General features: G+C 35.9%; 1 non-coding gene across 6 annotated transcripts in view; it reads left to right on the plus strand.

Moving 5' to 3' along the window:
• Positions 1 to 23,046, plus strand: part of LOC103161076 — a 389,511-nt gene that overhangs the window by 356,741 nt on the left and 9,724 nt on the right. For 5 of the 6 annotated variants that reach the window (XR_004769670.1, XR_004769678.1, XR_004769682.1 and 2 more), the window contains 3 exons: positions 13,140 to 13,211; positions 16,198 to 16,298; positions 18,015 to 18,100. This is a non-coding gene — a transcript (uncharacterized LOC103161076). The remainder of the gene's footprint in view (positions 1 to 13,139; positions 13,212 to 16,197; positions 16,299 to 18,014; positions 18,101 to 23,046) is intronic. The other variant, XR_004769676.1, reaches the window with a different exon arrangement.

Here is a 23,046-nt window from a genome sequence, read left to right on the forward strand (position 1 = left end):
ATTGCTTGTCATAGTGACTGGGTTCCCTTAGCTTTAGTAAAGAAGTCTGGTGAGTGTTTCATTGGAAACAAATACGACAAAGGCAACCTTTGCTATGAATATAATACTTTTCATTTTTAGTAGTCATTTTTAGCATATGTATTTTCTTTTGGTTGGATTTTATCTGCATGGCATGTATAAATCATAACTGCGATTTTGAGAAGAAAATAAAATAAATAAATGAATATCTGTCAGTTTTAAATATTTAATTTATTTTTCTTTCTTTTTTATGTGTATCTCAGGCTGGCTTTGAAACTGTGATCTTCTTCCATCTATATTCTTCAGCAAATCCTATTGCTGTGTGCCACCACAACTGGCTAATGTATTTTTAGATGACAAATGTTGAGGAAATATTCATTTAAAAGTTTCTATGATTTGCCAAATGTTGTTGGTGTGTTATTTATGTCATTATCTAAACTAGAATATTTTTAGTATAAAAGTAGTATTTCTTAGAGCAGTGGTTCTCATTGCTGTGACCATTTAATATAGTTCCTCATATAGTGCTGACCCTAAAATTAAAATCATTTTTGTTGCTACTCCATAACTGTAAATTTGCTACTGTTATGAATCGTAATGCAAGTATCTGATACGCAGGAGATCTGATATGTGATTCCTGTGGGGCTGTGAACGACAGGTTGAATACCACTGACTTTGAGAAATGCCCAGTTGAAAAGGGTTCAACCTAAAGGAGAGACTAGATTCCAAAGATGAGGTCTTGGTGTGTTTAGCTAATTGATATATCTGTCTATCCTGATTTCTCCTTAGTATGTTTGGGATGTCTAGCATCCCTTTCACCTGCTAGTAATTGCATATCAGTATTACCCCTGCCTTTCAGCTTACAGATAGAGTGATGCAATCATTTCCCATCCTTAGGTTAATTTGTCCACTTATATGAGGACTTGATAGGATAAGTCTGAGCTTATGGGAAAACCAACACTTATCTAAGAAAATCCTACAGTGTGGGCTAAGAGACATTCTATTCTTCCAGCCTGGGGACATTATTGTTTTATCTCTGGGTTGCCTTTTGTAAGTCCTATGGAACAATATGTATGTTTGAACATATCTCTTAATTTCAAATCTCTAGGTAGAGTAGTAATAAACTCACAAATGTTTGCCAATGCTAGAGAAGCAGGGAATGCCAGAGGAAATATAATACCACAATATGCAAGAGACACAAAATGGAAATTTTTATTTTGAAATTATAACTATCACAGATAAATATATAATGATTATTGAAAAAAGAGGACATGTATTTGAAAGACAGCAAGGAGGGATATATGGGAGGCTTTTGAGTGAGTAAAGGGAAGGAAAAAGTGATGTAATGATATTATTTTCTCTAAAATATATGAAATAATCTAAAAATTATGGAAATTATTTACTAAGCATATTGAACTGATTTTATGAATCCAATGTTTCTGAGTCCCCTATAAGGCAGCCTTATTTCTCTGTCCATCAAATGTATGATGACACTTTGAGATGGTACTTTCCCAGTGTCATAGAGCCTCAGCAGGAGCCAAGCCTAAATCCATGCAGTCAGACCTGGATAAATGCTTGGTGAGATGTGCATGCTTTTCCTTACACACAAGGGAACAACATAGGAAAAACGCATTCTAATGGATTGCACCTCATGCATTTTATCTAAGAGGATATTAGAATTACTGATATATATTAATCAATTACTTTTGTGACAGTTTCAGCCTTACAGTCAAGCCATGAAGATAGTAAGAGCTGTAATCTTCCATTCAGTCCCTCATAACGACAGCAACTCTGGTTAATATAATACATTCATAATGACTAATGGACCATTATTGATGTTATTATTTCTTTAATTTTGCTTTTATTCAAAGATATATTTTCCTATAAATTGTACTGTATTACTTTAAGTAGCATAAATAAATGAGAAGCAAACGTGAATTTTGAAGTGACACTGACTAATTGTGTCTATATATAATAATCTTATCTATCTACAGTGACTTTTCTTGAGTGAAAGAAATTTAATATGAATGCATTTATCTCTCGTGTTTATAAAAACTGTCACACTGTGCATGCTGCCAGAATTTCATGATGTGATGTGTTTAATTTGCTAAAACATCTTGTTAATGTATAACTTCAGTACTAAACATGTACACATTTAATTTACTATACATTTTGGAACTACATTAGGACATATTTTATAATCTAAGAACCTGACAAAAGAACGTGTTGGTAGAGCCCTGTTTTGAGCCATTATGTCTCTGAGTGAGGACTCTCAGCTGAGGGATGTAAGAACAGCATGGCTGAGAGTCCACTCAGTTTCGTAACCAAGTAAAAGCAGAAAACACCGCATAACATCTGTGTTAAGTAACTTCTATGAATGCACCTATTTTTCTTTTAGGAGCTATTACTTAGTTCTCCTATTTTAAAATGTAGTTCTTAGAGTCTGAAAGGACAAGAACACTTCTTGCCATGCTCTTACTGTTATTATGGGTGAGCCATTAAATTTTTCTATTCCTTACAGGCAGGATTGGGATAATCACATTGATTGTATTTGGTGATAGAAATAATATGCTAATTACCTAGCCAAATGACCTGCTGTAGAGCAAAGGCTGATAATAACAGAAATAATAACCACCATAGTTAGACTCACAATTATTGTGTGTTTACCAGAGGATGTCATTGAAGAGAAGTTTTAAATCAGTTAAATCTCATTTTACTCTTCTACTTCATTTTGGTTTGGAAAAACTTAACTTGAAGAAATATGTCATTAAAATGTATATGCAATTAATATATTACATTATAGGAATTATTATAGCAAATTATCATAATCATTGCTGTATGGTAAAGTAGTAAGGAATAATAGTAGTATACATGAAATAAAGACTTGATGTTTCTTATAAACTATTTATTTTCAAATTCCTAGCAACTTGACCTGTATCTTCTAAGTCCTTGGTCCTATTACCCTTTCCCTCGTCAGCATGCACTGATGGGCAGCTTCTCTCATGGACAGAATTGTATCCCCACCAAACTTCCAGGGAAAGCATTCACTCTCAACTTAACTGCATTTGGGATTATGGGCCATTAATTAGCAGTTAGATTAAATGAGGCATCAAAGTGGTTCTCTGATCCAATAAGGCTGCATCCTTATAAGAAGAGGTACAGACAGAGGAAAGGGCTTGTGAGAACACAGTGGGAGTTTAATAGTCTCCAAGCTGGGAAGAAATGACCCAGAAGAAACCATCCTTTTAAACTGTGAAAAATTTATTTTCATTATTTAAGTGGACATTTGTAGGGGAAGCTGTAGCCACGCCTACTTAGGGGCTGGCTACCTACATTTCTATTCTACATGTTATATTATGGCACCCATAAGAAACTAATATACACTCTTGTGCTCTTCGTTCAGCTTAACATTTACAATCATCCATAGCAAACATTTCATGGTAACTCTTGAACTTCCTTGTCCTTTACCTGCCTCACTGGACTTGAAGAAGAAATACAAGTCCAGTATAGGCTTTCTTATCATCTACTGATTATCTTCAAAGTGAACTTAACTAGAGAAAATGGCACATGCCTGACATTCATGGTGATACAAGTCAAATAAACATAGGAGCTTCCAAGGTATGAAACCATCTTCCCAGTCTGTTAACTCTCTGTAGTTTGTGCTTTTGGGGGTAAGAACCACCACCCAGCTGTCAAATAAATCCAGGGTCACTTATTCTTAAATATGAATGCCTAGCATTAGCTGGGATTGTTTCTACCCAGGTTTTCTAACTTGATTTATCCTGTTTCTCTTTACCTAAGTTTAGACTCTGGGCTTTTTGCTTTCTTTCTTTCTTTTTTATGTAATACAGTTTATTAAACACATGGAAAAAGACAGGATCATGGGAGCCTAAAATACATCAATCAAATGCTTGTGAATTTAGTCACATTTTTAAAAATTTAAATTAGAAACAAGCTTCTTTAACATGTCAATCCCAGTTCCCTTTCACCATTCTCCTCCTCCTGGGCCCTCCACCAACCCCCTATCTCAATCCCTTTCTGCTCTCCAGGGAGGATGAGGCTTCCATGGGGATCTTAAGAGTCTGTCATATCATTTGGAACAGGGTCTAGAACCTCCCCAGTGTGTCTAGGCTGAGAGAATATCCCTTATGTGGGCTCCCAAATTCCATTTGTGTACTAGGGATAAATACTGATCCCCTACTAGTGGCCCCATAGATTTTCCAGACTTCTAAACTGAACTTCTTGTTCAGGAGGTCTGGAACAGTCCTATGCTGTTTTCCAAGCTATCAGTCTGGGGTCCATGAGCTCCCCGTTGTTCATGTCAGCTGTTTCTATGGGTTTCTCAAGCATGGTCTTCACCCCTTTGCTCATCACTCCTCACTCTCTGCAAGTGGATTCTGGAGCTCAGCTCATTGTTTAGCTGTGGATGTCTGCTTCTGCTTCCGTCAGCTACTGGATGAAGGCTTTAGGATGGCATATAAGGTAGTCATCAATCTCATTATCTGAGAAGGGCATTTAGGGTAGCCTCTCCACTATTGCTTAGATTGTTAACTGGGGTTAACGTTGTAGATCTCTGGGCATTTCCCTAGTGCCAGAATTCTCTTTAAACCTAAAATGGCTCCCTCTATTATGATTATCTCTTTTCTTGCTCTCCTCTATTTTTTCCCTGACTAAATCTTCCTGCTACTTCATATCCTCCTCTCCCCTCTTCTTCTCCCTTTCTCTTTCTTCTAATGCCTGCTCCCCTCCACCATGCTCCCAATTAGTTTAGAAGATCTTGTCCCTTTCCCTTTCTCTAGGGGACTATGTATGTCTTTCTTAGGGTCCCCCTTGTTTCCTAGTTTCACTGGCGGTGTGGATTGTAGGCTGCTACTGCTGCTCTAGGTCTAAAATCCATATATGAGTTAGTACATACCATGTTTTTTCTTTTTGTGACTTGGTTACCTCACTCAAGATCTTTCTTCTAGTTTCATTTACCTGCGAATTTCAAGATTCCATTGCTTTTTTTCTGCTGAGTAGTACTCCATTGTGTAAATGTACCACATTTTCTCTATCCATTCTTCAGTTGAGGGGCATCTAGGTTGCTTCCAGGTACTGGCTAATACAAATAATGCTGCTATGAACATGGTTGAACAGATGTCCTTGTTGTATTAATGTGCTTCCTTTGGGTATATGCCTAAGAGTGGAATTGCTGGATCTTATGGTAGACTGATTCCCATTTTCCATACTGATTTCCAAAGTGTCTGTATGAGTTTGCACTCCCACCAGCAGTGGAGGAGTGATCCCCTTTCTCCACATCCTTTCCAGCATAAATTGTCATTGGAGTTTTTGATTTCAGCCATTCTGACAGGAGTAAGATGTTGTCTCAGAATTGTTTTGATTTGCATTTCCTTGATGGCTAAGAATGTTGAGCATTTTCTTATGTGTCTTTCAGCTGTTTTAGATGCCTCTATTGAGAATTCTCTATTTAGTCTGTACCCTACTTTCTAATTGGAGTAGTTGGTGTTTGGTGATTAGATTCTTTTTTTTTATAGGATGTGAACATTCTTTCTTTGAAAAGATTTTATTTATTTATTATGTATACAACATTCTGCTTCCATGTATATCTTCAAACCAGAAGAGGGCACCAGATCTCATAATGGATGGTTGTGAGCCACCATGGGGTTGCTGGGAATTGAACTCAGGACCTCTGGAAGAGCAGTCGATGCTCTTAACCTCTGCGCCATCTCTCTAGCTCCCCAGTGACTAGATTCTTAAATCTTTGTATATTTTGAAAATCAGCCCTCTGTCAGATGTGGGCTTGGTGAAGATCTTTTCCCATTCTGTGGGCTGTCGTTTTGTCTTGTTGACTGTGAACTTCTCAGTTTCAGGAGGTCCCATTTATTAATTGTAGGTCTCAGTGTCTGTGCTACCCATGTTATGTTCAAAAAGTGATTTCCTGTACCTTTATTTATACTATATATCTTTCTTCCCTTGTTATTCCTTGGTTGGGTATGTGGCTGGGTGGCTGGTCCCTGGCATTCTTCTCTCCTTCCCTTTTCTTACTCCTGGCTCCTACCTTCCTTCCCTAGATTTCTCCTCCTATTTATTTCCTTTGCATTGCCCTTCCTATTTCTCTCTCCTGCCTAGCTATTGACCAATCATCTCTTTCTTAGATCAATCATGTGTTTTAGCAGGCAAAGTAACACAGTTTTACAGAGCTAAACAAATGCAATGTAAAATAATCCAACTTATCTTTGCATCATTAAACAAATATTCTGTAGCACAAATGAATGTAACACATCTTACACTAATACTTCACAACAGCTCTCCTCCTCATTCCAGTGTTGCTCTAGCCTTGTCCTTCTTTCAATATTTGCATTGTCTGGCTCCCGAAAGTGATCTTCAGGAAACAGCAGGAGCCTTCTCGCTTCAGATGTGCTCACCCAAGATTTCTGCTTCCTTTGTGAAAGTACAAATGGTGCAGCGCCTCCTCTTGGGCACTTATCCTCTCTCCTCCTACACATGCATAGACATCTCCTTGCAGTCTGCTTTTTCCAGCACTATATACATCTGCTCTATATAGTGTCACTGTGCTAGCCTCTTGGTATACAACTCCAGTGTTACTTAATTTTTTTTCTCTAAAAAACATTTCTGGAGCCGGGTTTTGGTGGCACACGCCTTTAATCCCAGCACTCGGGAGGCAGAGGCAGAGTAATCTCTGTGAGTTTGAGGCCAGCCTGGTCTCCAGAGCGAGTGCCACGATAGGCTCCAACTCCAAAGCTACACAGAGAAACCCTGTCTCGAAAAACCAAAAAAAAAAAAAAACAAAAACAAAAAACAAAAAACAAAACCAAAAACAAACAACCAGTTCTGGACATTGATTTGCCCTTCAACTATGATCTATTTTTACTTAATCTAGACATAATTTTAGTACCATTTTCTAAAACATCTGGAAAATATTATGACTGAATTTGCATGTGTTCTGCTAAACGTAATTAAAATGGAAAACAAGTAAAACCAAGTATTGCTCTTTCTGTAAGAATGAAAGACAAAGGGAGAGAGTGTGGATGTTTGCAGTGTATTTGGAACAATTAGTCTGGAAAGTGATGTGGTACTATCTGACCAAGTTGTGGAATAGTAACACCCAAAAGTTATTTATTCACTTCTAGTAATATTCTTCAGGGAATTGAGACATGCAAACAAAGATTTGAAGTGGAGAAATAATTGCAATCATATTAAAGGAAAAACAATTTAATTATAAATCAATATTGAATGCTCACAGTTTCAAAGATAGAAAATAATCAGAAAATACTAGATATAAAATACTTCTACAAAAAGAGAAAAATGGAGGACAATAGAGCGTGCTCGAAGACGATCCATAGTCCGTAAGGCTAAGATTTCATTATCCAGATAAACACCAGCCAAACACAAGCCAGAGAGTGCCCAGAGGCAGCAAGCTAGGGAGATCAGAAAGAAGGGGTCTCCACGTGTCTGCAGCCCCCTTAAGAATTGCTCCCAAGTCATCCTTGACCTCCCCTGACCACGCCCTCATGGGCATGGCCAGCCACACCTATAGGGGCTTCTAGGAGGCAGGGCTACAGTATCTCCCTACAGGTCAACACCTAGAATGTATTTCTATGAATTACTTATAAATGTGTATTATAAAATTATGATAAATATAATGGTGTATTATCCTGAAAGATATTAGTTACCTCTAGGCAATTGGAAAGAAAATAGCATTGAAAGAGACTCAAGGTAAATTTCTAAGGCTAGCTTCGCAGTAGAGAACTTATGCATGGTCCTATTAAGCTAAATGAGAACCTGTAGCTTGGGATAACATAGACCCTATGGGAAAACAAACTACTATTGTTTTTCTAAATATAAAATGTATCAAATTGACTTCTTTGTGTTTGATTTTAATATCCATACATTGGTTAGACATTAGTCTTTATCAGAGAAGCTTAACTGGCCAAAGTGTGAAGAGTAAGTGGCTAGAAGTATTCATCCCTAAACAGGACAGCTATACCAGCTTCCTCCACCTTCATCAAGGTTCAGGAAACACAAGAGAATAAGGGATAGAAAGAATGAATGAATCAGAGGTTAGAGGAGTGCTGAAAAGCAGTTTCTTCTGGACAAGAATGGCCCAGTGCTGTCACAAATGCAATGCTTAGATGGCTCTGTCTCTCATTGAGGGACTATGGGCAGTTAATGGCAATGAGGAGGGGCTGCCATTTTCCTCAGTAGGGTAACCATTAATTAGTAGTCTATATTTCATTAGTTAAAGCCTTAATCATACTCATTAAATTAAATTCAGTCAATCAAAAATAGATATCAAAGAAAGTAGGGGATTGATGGAAAGAAGAAGAGTTTCATTGAGGGAGTGTGTGTATGGGTGTGTGTGTACAAATACATATTCACACATATGTATATATGTATCTGTATACATATTATGTATATGCATATATGTCTACGTATACACACATACACAAATATTAAGATGTTACAAAGAGTAAACATATGGAAGTAGCTTAGTGGGCAATGTTTTTGCCTTGCAAGCTTGAAGACCAAAATTCCAACACCAGGACCCATGTACAAAATCACAAACACACACATGCATGCACACATTTGAACATGCACATACAAATGCAAACTCAGAATGCCAAATACCACAACCACTGTAGAAGTTGGATGTGGTTGGAATGTATTATGTCTATTTTCTCTTTATGTATTTTCAAGTTATATTTTAAAGAAAAAGTTTAGGGTGAAATAAGAGGTAAAACATATTCAGTAAATACAAAGTAAATGTCGCATAGTCTGTGAATATTACTGTGCTTATGAGATCTCATTTACTGAAGCTGACATGACAATATTTAAATGTTATGACTTCACAATATTGCACCTAGTCTCATAAGTAATATGAGCACAAAGGGACATTTTTGGGTAGATGAGATGACAGAGAATTAGGTCAATAATAATTCCAAGAATAAGAGATACTATGTGGTGGTAAAATAGAGTTGACTTGAGAATACTATCAATCCTCTTGACTTAGATTCTAAAAATACCCCATACTTCTGTACCAGAGATTGACTTCATACTACTTACTACAAAGAAAATATCTGCAACACTCTTAATGCTTTTAAAAGTTACATATTATCAAACATATTCTACTTTATCAATACATACTTTAGAAATATATTTAGGAGTTTAATGTGTTTAGATTCGTTGTGAAATGATTACCATAATTAGGCTAATCAACAGCTATATTAACTGGTATAGTTGCAATTGCATGTTTGTGTGTACATAAGGATATGTGTGTTAAAAATATTGAACTATATATTTGACTGTAGTCATTACACTGTAATCACATATGTAGAACATGATGACCCCATATAACTTAAACTTTGTACCTTTTGGCCAATTTTCTCTGTTTCCTGTATTGACCTTATGTAGCATTGGATTATTTCAGTTACCATAATGCTTCCCAGTTCTTCCATGCTGTTATGAAAGGTTGACTTGATTCTATATGTAAATACCACTTTCTTTTGTCCATTCACTCATCAAAGAATACCTAGGTTGTCCTGTGTCTTGCTTGTTGTGGAAAGGATTATTACTAACATGGAATGAAGTTACTTCTTTTTTGTCCTGTTTCCATTACATATGATATTATACCCAGAATGAGGATTGATGAATCATGTGGTAGATAGTTCTTTTTGAAACTTTAATCAAACCTCTGAGACATTTTCCACAGAGGCTAAAACCACTTTATACAAATCAGTAGTATACCTTCCCTTTGGTCCACATCATCACACTTACTATTTTTTTCTTAAATAACCACCCCAAAGGGTGTGAATTGATAATCTTGAGTCAAAATTCACCTCTGATTACAGACAAGCAGCACTTTTTCCTAGAACTTTAAGGCACAATTTTGCCTATTTAGATTTTTTGTGAATTTATTTTGTAGAGGGGTGATGTGTGTGTAAGTATGGGTAGCACAGAGTTCTCATGGAGGTTTGAAGACTACTCACAGGAACTGGTTCACTCCTTCCATTATATGGAAGGAGTGTATAAAACTCCTGTCTCAGACTTGGTGACAACCACTTTTACCTGCTGAGCTATAACACTAGGCCACACTTTTATGCCTTTTTGAGAAATTCTATTTATGTCCTTTGCCCTTGTTTCAATTTGATTCTTTTTAATACATTTTGTTATTTCATTCTTTAGGGTTTTTTTGGATTTTTTCTTGGATATATCCCCAAAATTCTAGATATTTGATGTTGAATTAAATATTAAACTCTTTTCCCATGCTAAATATTGCTTTTTCCATTCTGTCATTTCCTCTGACATGTAGAAGCATTGCAGTCTAATATAGTGAAACATGTTTTTGTTTTTGTTGTCTGTGATTCTGGTATTCACACTCCCCAACCCCCATTCCTACTTCTGCTCAAAGTCATTACATAGACAAACTTCAAGAAGAAGCTTGTACTTAGGGCTTCTTTTAGTAAAGTTTATTGTTTTAGACTTTGTGCTCCAAATTGACTCCACTTTTGGTCTATAGAAGTGAAAGAGTGTCCTATTTTATTCCTCTGTGTCTAAATAACCAGCTTTCTAAACAGCATGTCTGGAAGACTCTGTCCTGTTCTCTATGAGCATTTTTTGTAAACTTGTCAAGGAATGGCTGTGATGCAGATTTCCTTCAGTCTCTCTTTTCCATCTACTAGTCTCCGTTTTTTCACTTCATCTGCTTACTGCTTTCCTTACAATAGCCCTGTCATATAACATGAAATTAGGAAATGTGATGCTGCCAACTTTCTTCTTTTTAACTCAAAATTGCTTTTAGTGCCCAGAGTTCTTTACAGTTCTTTCTAAATTTTTAAGGTTTTTTTTTAAAAAAAAGGATGAAGAAAGTCATTGGAACTGTTGGTAGGAATTGCAGTGAGTATGTAAATCACTTTGAATAGTGTGGATGTTTCATGGTCTTAATTTTTTATGATCCAAAACCATCAGCTGTCTTTTCATGTATCTTCTGTCTTTAATTTGTTTCATCAATGTGTTGCAATTATCTATTAGTAGTTCCTTTCTGTTTTAGGTATTGAGCATTTAATCATTCACTCATTTCCTTTACAGACAGTTCATTGCTTGTGCATACAAAAGTGACAAATTTTAGTGTGTTCATTGTTGTATCTTACATCTTTATTCAGCGATTGGTTTTAAGACTATAAGGCCTCCAAAATAGGTAATAATTTCATGTGTAGAATGAGAATTTTTCTTCTCTGTGAGAACAGGGAGTATAATAAGTTTTCAGATCTTGATTTAAATACTGCACATAAATTTGGTTTGTTTGCCTGAAGAAAAATAACCAAAAGGTATTAGGAAGAACTGTGATTTCATTCCTTGTGGGAAATTCTGAAATGTTAATTTATAAAAATGAGGAGAGTATTTTACCTTATTTCTGAGATTCAAATAGATTCAGTCAATAAAATGTCAACATTATTAGAAGAATTAATGTCAAATCATGGCTGCCTTGAACAGTTTGAAGATGTTGAAGAGGTTGTTTTCCTATGTGCTCTATCTTTGTCTAATATTGTACTAAGATAAATATTATAAATGCAAACATAATTTTCATGTTGTTTTTCATACATCTGAAATTTTGTACTGTAAGTAATCAGCAATATTGGCTGTGAAAATTGGCAAGTTCACTGAATACCCAGGGTAAACTTTTTTGTAGAGTAAAACTGTAACTGTTATGTAATAAAACTGAAATAATTCCAAGATACATTTTGATAATTGTTTTTGTGGTTCTTTGTTTTACCTGTTTCATAATATGGAACTTCCCAGAGCTTGTATCAATTGAGGGTCACATTAAAGGAATATTGTAAAATGCTTCATTGAAAACATTTTTGTAACAGACTAACAGGTGATAATTTATAAATAGTAATGAATGCTTAGAACTCAACTCAAACGTGTAAAGGTAAAATACTGAGAAGGAATCCAACTCAAGTCTGGGTTAATATATTTTACCTTAGCTGATAATTTAATCTGCTCTGATAAGGTACATTTCCAATAGAGAGAAGAACAAATGTGAAGGAATGTGATCCACACACACACACACACACACACACACACACACACACACACACACACACACACACACACACTTACCTCTGTATACTGGTCAGAACTAACCCTGAACAGGTTCTGTCCTGTCAGTCAATCCACAATCCTACATGTGCAATGAAATCACTTGATAATATGTGCAAGATGACTGATACTTAGCTGTATGGTTCTGATGTGGAATTTAACTGCAAATTGAGAACACAACTTTTATCTTTTTTCTTTATCCATTTTTGGTGTTAGTGGGTGAAACAATTGCCGTGTTCTTAAAAAATTGAAAGCAGAAAATTTACTTTTTCGTTTCAATTTCAGACAGTGTCAAAAAATTGATCTCATGTAATGTCTACTCATCACCCTTTAATAGTATTTATATAATAAACCAAAGTCAGCCATCAAATCAGGGAATTATTGTGCAATCAAACAAACCCAGCTACATAAACGACTTTCTGAGCTTCTCTTAATATTATAAACCATTCCGGAAGGCATAGAACAGAGAAAGAAAGAACACTTTAAAAGAAAGAACCCTGCTATGCCTTGATAGCTTTCAATCTAAGGGGACTGATTTCAACCGTCAGATCTGACATTTTTTTTGGTAATGTTTCTTCAAAGTGAAGGAGTATTTGTACCAATTGTGCTGTTGTACAGCACCCACGAAAACATCAGTTTAGCCTTAATTTGCTCCTATTTACTACAGAGATCAGCAGGTGAAAACATTTTTGATCTTCTGCAGTTCCACTAAGACAACGTTCCACACAGGGAAAACACCATTATATTTTATAGAGATAGCAGTAAATGAAGTCAAAATACATTTCAAGCATCATTACTTTTCTGATGTTTTATTTGCTTCTCCAAGCTCTGGGCTGTTGGCACACGTCTCAGTTTCTGGCCTTTGGAGAATCTGTGTAGAGAATACTGTATCATTGGATAACTAAAACGTCTGGGCTGAGTGCAGAGCATTTAATCACTGCAAAAGAGAATCTGTGTCTGTTTGCCTGGTTTTATTCTTTTCTAACTTTCATCTCCTTTTACAGTGGTTAAAGATGTCTTTGCCAGTGTTCTAGCTCAAGCAAAGTTCTGGAGGACTTTCTGTACTCAGCCACCATGTGAGTAAGCTTCAGTGATTCATAATTATGCACCTCTAACAATAGGAAAAGTTAATTAGCATTGAGAGAATATTCTAAACTATGATGTAGTCAGTAAATACAGTTGTTTTCGTGGATGAGGCTAGAACTCACAAACTTTTACTTTTCAAAATTATCATTCAACAGGTTTGTTGTTGTACTGACACTTGAGCTGTTTGCACTCTCAAAATGGTGTTAATCAGGCAATAGAAATCATCCTTTATATTTGAATGCTTCCCCCACCCCACTGATATCCTTGGATTTAGAGGAAACACACTAGATTATTAAACACATATTAAAAAGAAGATAAAACTACTTAAGAAGGATCATTTAGATATTGTCATAAAAATCACTTACTGTTCTGAGTGTTATACTACAGACATTTTCTCCTTTTCCTGTTTGGACAGAAATATTTTAAAACGCATTAGATTCTGTCTTCCATCAATGGGTTGTGGAAAGGAACACTCTGAACATTGTCAGGTCTCAATGTCACCATGAAAAACATGATTTTACTATTTGTGCTGCAATAAAAATTATGTAAATGGTTAATTAAACTTCTGGGACATGTTACCATTACAGTTTCTGACTGTGCTTTGTACCTTTGCTTCCCAATGTTTCACAATTAAGCAATTAATCATATTTTCTCATTGCTACATGTGTATTTGCTACTATTAAAATACTCTCATCCATTTTGATGTTTTTAAATATGATTATTGTGTGAGCTACAAAAAAGAGACCATTAATTTTGCTATAATTAGACCAAATATAGAGAATATGTGTTAATTAAATGCAAAGGTGCCTGTGAACAATGAGGGTGAGGATTAGAGTCTGACCAACATATTGTTTCTTTCTTGGTATTTCTCAGGTTTCATTTTATACATATTTATATAAAATTTATATGTCCATATTCACATAAAATTATTTTTTATACTTGAAAGGTGTGTGTGTGTGTGTGTGTGTGTATGAAATTGAATTCAACAGTCTTCCATGTTAAAGACATTTTGAAAACACATAAGTCTATGAATGATGAAAATGTGACAAAAAGCAGTCATTGAAGGCTATAATAAGGGGAGGTATAGGCTTTTTGAACATTTGAATATTTTTTAATCTTCCAATGCCCTCATTGAGGAGGTCACAATATGATGTATCTTATCTCAGCTATAATAGAAAGATATTACAATAGACATAGAATTTAATTAGTGTGCGGAGGAAGGATACAGGTAAAATATAAAGACATTAGAAATTCAATGTATCTGAGTACCTTAAAATTCAGTGGAAGAAATAAAGATAATTTCACTTACAGAAATTGAGAAATTCATAAAGCTCTTCTGATAAGCATATACATAAGTGAAGTCTTTGTCTAGATGTTTATATTTTGTCTTTAAATATTGTTAATTGACAACCTTTCCTAGAAGATTTTTGACTATTTAAATGTAAGACTGATGCTGAATAATTCAATGGTTAGGGTTTTGAACCCTGGGCAGTACAAAACTTGTGTATAGATCATCAATTGCCAGAAACTTATTTCCTTAAGTTTATGGATGACTAAATATGTTCAAAGTAATATAAAATTGATTTACACATATTTAGCCCTGTCATTTTTATTGTATATGGTGGGAAATACATGAAAATCACCAAAGATCACTTTTATTGTCTGCAATTTGCTAGAGTTACATTTACCACTGGAAGCTGATAAGCATCATATGCACTGGAAAGGAATCTCTCAGAGGTGGGCTCACCACAGCAGGGAAAGGAAGAGGGTGTGTGATCATGATGAGTATGATGTTTGTGCACTTAGTTTTATGGAGTTATAATCAGTCCATTGCATTTATATTTGTTTTGGTTTAAACTGTGAATGGTTCTGAATGTACTCTGGAAATGTGCATTTGCTTAATTTTAAGTCTGTAAAACAATGTTTTGTATATTTTATGGTAATGATATTATAAATGATATTATAAATTCATGACACCCGTCACTTTTTGTTAGTTTTTTAAAATGTAAGATTTTGAGCTTTTAGGACATCACAAGGAAACTCCCAGAAACAACCAACCCAGGCTCATGGGAACTCACAGAGTCTGAACCAGAACACCTGTATGGGACTGGCCTAAGACCACTACATATATGTGACACTTGTGCCTATTGGTGTGACTCCTAACACTGGGAGCAGGGGTTGTCCCTAAGGCTTTTGCTGGCTCTTAAATCACACCTAATCTTAAATTATACCTAATTTACTTAACACTAAAGGTTAGGACATAATAACACTATTAAGAAATGGCTATTCACCTTTGTGATCGAATAGCTGGCTGGGAGCTGTGAATCACTTGCTTCTGTCCAGTATCACGAGGTAGCACTATGCAGTACATCACTATTCAGGAAGAACTTAAAAATTCAAACTTCAAGGTATGACTGTCTATCACGCTTACACTATTGTAAAAAATGACAAATTCAAAATTAAGTAAAGGATGTCAAAGACAGGGGAAGTATTCAGTTTTGTCTTTTACCACAGAATACTGCATAGAAGTGAAAATAAATGTGACTAGCATCCATAGAACATGATTTCTCTCTCAGCTAAACTTACTGTGTGTGCCCTCTCCATACAGCATTCCAGGTGGCAGTGTCTCTTTGCTAGGGTTAGACAGAGTGACTGTGGAAATTGGGATGAGAATGTTTCCAAAGAATAAATAATGATGAGATTGGGAAATTGTGTGAGGTCATTCAACTATCAAATACAAAACATGTAGACTGTTCTCAGGTAGGGCCCTAATTTCCTTCTAGTGTTCTATCTCTATTATGACTGGCCTCCACAAAGCTACAGGGGATGGTCTCACATTCGTGCTCCAAATTAAGGTTCAGGAAGATTAACTTTTTCTCTTCACCTTAATCGGTATGATGGCTCTACCTATCAACTTTGTTTCAGATTGTGCTAGAAATAACAGAGTTGTTTGTAAAGTATCGTGCTTATTTCCAGGTTCTATTTACAAATGACACTTTAACTTCAATGTTCTCAACTCTTGGCAAACTTTTCTTCAGGCTCCAGCAGCCAGCCATTTTGAATGAGTAAATGAAGTGGTAAGTGGCAGGACACCAAGCTCTCATCATAGCTGCCTTCTTCCTGTGTTTGTAATTGTATGACTCAACCAAATTAGAGGTCATGCTGAAAAGGAACCATTAACTCTCTTAAAATATTAGAAATAGTATTTGATTCCTAACAAGTCTCAGGAGGAATTATTAATTTTATAGTATTAATGCTATTTAAGATCATTGCTCTCCTAGGTGTTGTCTGTGGTGTTGTTATCCCCACATTATTTATTCATTTTTTTTTGCTACGAACTCTATATAAGGTGTGCCCATCACGAAGTGGCATTGAAACAAACTTTCCCACTGTCCAACTATGCACAATAATACAACCAGATCTTTTTCTAATGATTGAAACCTTATCAATTTTATTCATCTTGCATAACCACTGGACAGTTAGCTTTAATGTGAAACATACATACCTATTTCATCCATAGTGCTGTATTCTACCCAGATCATTCCATTGAGAATAGATTTCATTAAACAAATCACAAGTAAGTAAATAAAACCTCTGAAAGTACAAATAGTCTTCCAAATAATTCTAAAATTACACATGAAGGCCTTATACTGCCTACATACTAAGGTTAAATCTGTTTTTTTCATTACTCAACGATAGTGGAGTTGTTAAAGAAATAAGCCAAAATATTTGTGAGACGGAACACCCACTGGCATTAGTAAACCTGAATCTACCCTTGAAATTTCAAATCGAGCAAGTGAAAATAATAATCCAGATGAACTGGCAAATAAAAATTAGTATGTCTGTTTTCAGCATTGATGTCTCCCAATAACTCCTATCATCTTTATAATTTATATTACAAATGTTCTAAAAAAAGTACTTCTGAAAAACAGCCTCATACGTGTGCACCAAATAGATTTCTGAAGGGAAGATATTTTATGTAAGCTACCTGGATCACTACTTGACTCTGGATTATATGGAATACATCATTGTGAAAGGACCTTACATTTTAAATATTTTATGGCTATAAATTACAGCCTGTGCTAATACAGATGTGCATTTTAACACAGGAATATCTGGAGTCCAGCTCATCTTACTACATCTAGGGTAGGTTAACACACCTTCAACCACATCCTACTCCTTGCTGAGTGAGTAAACCATAGCACAAGGAAGGTGTGAGGAGCTTCATAGATTTCCCATGTGGTACAAGCACACAGTGAAGTTTGAGGGCTATTGATTTCATAATTCAGATCATACCATAGTTTCAATGGATAGCATTTTATTTATTTCAGATCGTCACTGATATTCTACCTTCAAATTCGAAGAGATTTTCAATGACTTGTTTGGAGAAAGGAAAAAAATCTATGCATCAATATTTCCACAAATTAGTCTAATTGAATGTGGATCTAAACATTGCTGCCCTGAGTGATAGCAGAGAGCCTAGTTTTACCTTATAGCTTAGATTACAAAGCTCAAATAAAACACCAGAGAAAACTGTACTTTTATAACTTTCATGAAATCAGGGCAATATTTGATTTCAATTATTTTAGATTGAAGTATAATTCCATCACTTTCCCTATTTTTTTTACTTCCTCCAGCACCATTCATGTACTCTTACTCCATCCCCTCCTGTGGTTCCCCCCTCCCCGTTTTCAAATTGATAGCTCCTTTTTCTTTGTTACATAAATGTATATTGTGGAGGTTTTAATGAGAATTACCCCTTTTGCCTTATATGTTATTTGGTGCCCTGCCAGTCGGTCAAAGAAGCAGCAGGCGGCACCTGAGCTTCAGGAGTTTGGCCCAACAGAAAGAAAGACACTGATGGGTGAATCTTCGCTAGGTAAGGCTCCAGAGTCTCTGTGGAGCTATGTCTTTACATGTTTCCCTCTGCCATTTTCTCTGGTATCTGGCATGGTGTGAATGGGTGGTTGAGGAGGTTCCCCACTGCCTTTAATTTAGTGTGGTTATCTAATGGAAATATTACATTCTGCTGGGTATTTCTATTTGTGGATTATTATGAAGATGATTTCCTCTTAAGCTGTACTGTTTAACTGAAGTAATGATTTTATACAATAGTAGTGTTAGTTTAAATAGTATTTTGATGATTAAGGGTATTTTAATAAATGTAGTAAGAGATTATGACAGAGGCTAGTTTAGTGGGAAAGTTAATATAGATAAACATATGATATGGTGTTGCTCCCCAACCATGATCAAGCAAGGGCTACAAAGGGAATACGGGAGCAAGAAAGTGCAAGGTAGCTAGGACTTATGATTTTCTCTTGAGGAGCAGTATAGACTGGTTTAGGTTAATGATTAAGGAAAAAATTCAGTCCCAAGAGTTAGCTCAAGTTCTTTTTGATATTGGGAAATGTGTTCACAGGTTTCAGTGTGCATTATAGCTAAAACAAAGCTTTAAACATTTGATTTCATGTAACTAGAAAACAAAGAATTAGATTGTTAGTTAAGATAATTGGACATGACTCTAAACTATGAAAAGTGAAACTAGTGTAACCTTTTCTTCTGGCAATTATAAAAGGTACTACCTATGAAAACATATATGGCTGAATGGTTCCTGCTCTATGAGAAGTCTAAAAGATAAATGTTTAACTGTGTGTGGGTTCTTGAGGATAATTTGTTTTTTATCTGTAATATGTAAAGTGTTTAATAATGTAAGGGAAAGGGAAATGCTTTTGCTTGTATTCAGTGTAATCATTTCTATTAGTTACTGTGATCATCATGGATTATCACAGCAACAGAAAAATATGTGTATATATTTACATTTAAATATGACCACTGAGTTAATTTTTGTTGTTTGTATATTATGATTTCAGGGCTGTTTACTTTGTGTGGGGTAACCAATCAGGGAACACATCCCTAAGAAAAGCTAATTCTATTTTAAAATTTTTTTCAACTTTTTTTTATTTGAATAAGAAACAGGATTGTTTTACATGACAATCCCAGTTCCCTTCTCCCTCCCATCCTTCAATACCACCCCCCCTACTAAAACCCTATCTATCACATATCCTTTCTGCTCCCTCTGTATGGTGAGGCCTTCCATAGGGTGTCATTAGAGTCTATTGTATCCTTTGGGATAGGGCCTAGGCCCACCCGCAGTGTGTCTTCCTCTATATGGAATGGGCTCCCCAAGTCCACACCTATGCTAGGGATAAGTACTGAACTTCTACAGGAGAACCCGTAGATTTCCGAGGTTTCCTCACAGAAACCCATGTTCCTGGGGTCTGGATCAGTCCCATGCTGGTATTCCAGCTATCAGTCTGGGGAGCAAGAGTTCCCAGATGTTCAGGTCAGTTGTTTCTGTGGGTTTCACCAGCCTGGTCTGGACCCCTTTGCTCTTCACTCATCCTTCTCTGCATCTGGGTTCCAGTTCAGTTCTGTGATTTGTTGCGGGTGTCTGCTTCTACTTCCACCAGCTGCTGGATGAAGGCTATAGGATGGCATATAAGTTAGTCATCTATCTCATTATCAGGGGAGAGCATTTAAGGTAGCCTCTCCTCTTTTGCTTAGATTGTTAGCTGGTGTCAACTATGTAGATCTCCAGACATTTCCCTATTGCCTGATTTCTCTGTAAAACAAAAATGTCTCCCTCTATTATGGTATCTCCATTCTTATTATCATCTATTCTTCCTCTGACTCCAACTTTCTGCTCCCTCATGTCCTCTGCATCCCTCCTCTTCTCCCTTTCTCATTCTCCTAGCTCCCTCCCCCTTCTTCCCAAGCTCCCAATTTGCTCAGGAGATCTTGACCCTTTCCCCTTCTACAGGGGACCAAATATATTCACCAACCCCACATCTGACAGAGGGCTGATCTCCAAAATATACAAAGAACTCAAGAAGCTAGACTCCAAAACACCAAACAATCCAATTAAAAAGTGGGGTACAGAACTAAATAGACAATTCTCAATAGAAGAATCTAAAATGGCTGAAAGACACATAAGAAATTGTTCAACATCCTTAGCCATCAAGGAAATGCAAATCAAAACAACTCTGAGATACCATCTTACTCCTGTCAGAATGACCAAAATCAAAAACACCAATGCTAGTTTATGCTGGAGAGGATGTGGAGAAAGGGGAACACTTCTCCACTGCTGGTGGGAGTGCCAACTTGTACAGCCAATTTGGAAATCAATATGGTGACTCCTCAAGAAAATGGGAATTAGTCTACCACAAGATCCAGCAATTCCAGTCCTAGGCATGTACCCAAAAGAATCACATTCATACAACAAAGACATCTGTTCAACAATGTTCATAGTAGCACTATTTGTAATAGCCAGAAACTGGAAGCAGCCTAGATGCCCCTCAACTGAAGAATGGATATAGAAAATATGGTACATTTACACAATGGAGTACTACTAGGTGGAAAAAAAATTGAATCTTGAAATTTGCAGGAAAATTGATGGAACTAGAAGAAACCATTCTGAGTGAGGTAACCCAATCACAGAAAGACAAACATGATATGTACTCACTCATATGTGGATTTTAGACATAGAGAAAAGGATTGCCAGCCTACAATCCACACTGCCAAAGAAGCTAAGAAACAAGGAGGACCCTAAGAAAGAAGCTAATTCTTCATCTCCTTCTGCAGTTACTAGTTTCCCACAGTATGTTTTCTAGGGGTAGGAACCTATGAGATTTCCCCCTCCTCCATGTTAGAATGTCTGTTGATACTGTCTTCATTCAAGTGTGTTTTTATTAAGCTATTTCTAAGAGATGCAGTTACACAGCAGACTTCCTGGAATTCTGACTCTTATAATCTTTCCACCCACACTCTATGATACCCTCTGACGTGTTGGTATAGCAGTTGTGCTGCTAGTTAGGGCTTAGCTTTTCACAATACATTTATCTTTGCATTGTGTCCAGTTGTGGATTTCTGTAATGGTCTCCATTTGGTATAGAAAAGCTTCTTTGGTATATGATTAAGATACACTGATCTGTTGGTATAAAGAGAAGATTTACAATGTAGTTAAAGAAATAGACTGGCTTAGCAACATGGTGGTTATTTGTTTTCTTCTAACATCCATGACTTCTTTCACCCAGGGAACTTGGCTAGTTTACTATTACCAGGCATGTTTTCCTTGTGTTAAGTGGCCTTTAAGACCATTTAGACAGCAGCTGGTTATGACAACAATATTAATGCCAATATTTCATCTTTACAGATATCTTTGACATGTTGGTCATTGTTTTGGTTCACAGATATTGCATCTGGGTAGGACTATTAATTGTTTCCCTCACTTGGAAACTTGCATAGTGATTTATCATACTATGGAAGATAGACACAGGAATGTGTATTTTAGGTTAGACCCCATTCAAATAATCAGAGTACTATATACTAATAGTGCTGTGTCTTCAATAATAGGATCTTAACTTCAGCTTATGAAAGGCATCCAAAAGTAACTGCAATGATTTATATTGTTTTTGGAGTCATTTCAACTGCTTTGTACAACCACTTGAAAGTAGGTTTCTTGTGTCTCGTACTGGGGTTTTTGTTACTTTATGGTTCTTTTTGTGGAGTTCTATCATACCAAATAGCATAACTTCATTTAAGACAGATAGACTGAAAAACAGACACACATACACACACACACACACACACACACACACACACACACACACTGCATGTTACTTTAGGTAAATACAAAATGATCCCTTTAAGCATTATAATACAACCATGTGTTACATGTCCCTCCTTCACCCTTGATTATTTTCAAATTTCACTTTCCATGTGATTATCTCCTATAATCACATTTCTGTAATTAAAATATTCAGATGTAGGCATTCTGTAAAAAATAAATATAAAATGCAAGGCAACACAAGAGAAGTTATTAAAAGTTATTGATAGATTGCACTGAGACAGAAAGTGGATTGTGTTGAGGACAATGAATATTCTTGCAACCATAAAACATTTGTTTATTGCATCAGTTCTTCTTGTCTGCTGAAAATTAAAAAAAAAACCTAATATCCAAACACCAAGAGAAAATAAGGTCTAATATTATCCCACAGGCATAGAATTTGATAGTCAGAAGTTTGAAGTTAGCTAAAGCTGTGAGTTTTCTTACTGTGACCAAAAATTATTCTAGAAAATTGGCTTAGGACAGCTAATATCTTAAGGATAATACAAGCTGATGGAGTACAGTGCCTTCCAAATTATACATAATAGCCTTATAATGCAAAAAAATTGCCTGAAATTATTCAAGAGTCCTGCTGAACAGTACAAGAATGAGTCAAACAACCAGAAGTGAATAAGTCACCAAATAACTTCTTCATACTGGATTCTAAAATATTAAGTAAGAAATTGATATTCTTGCTATGGACACTGGGAACTTATTGTGGCTGTGCTTCTAAAGACCAATATCAGAAAGCAACATTTCAGAACAAGGGTGATGTCTCTGCCGAACATATGGGTTCTTCATGACAGGGACTGTTCCTCTGAATTGACTAGTGATTTCTTACTAAATATTTGTTCATAATTCTTGATAATATGTTTATTAAAGCACATAAATACAAAAATCCTCTATGAGGATAACATTACATTAATAATGCAAAACAATAAGTTCAAGGGCTGATTTGATGGTGAAATTATATCATTAAATTACAATTATTTTTTTGAGACTTGGAGAAGCAAAATTGTTATTAATTAAGATTCAGGATGTGTGCTTTGATGCATATTAGAAATTTGCTGAGGCTAGGGAGATTTCCAGAGATCTACAAGGATGACACCAACTGGCAATCTAAGCAATAGTGGAGAGGCTACCTTAAATGCTCTTCCCCA

Source organism: Cricetulus griseus, chromosome 4, assembly GCF_003668045.3.
Source record: "Cricetulus griseus strain 17A/GY chromosome 4, alternate assembly CriGri-PICRH-1.0, whole genome shotgun sequence".
NCBI lineage: Eukaryota > Metazoa > Chordata > Mammalia > Rodentia > Cricetidae > Cricetulus > Cricetulus griseus.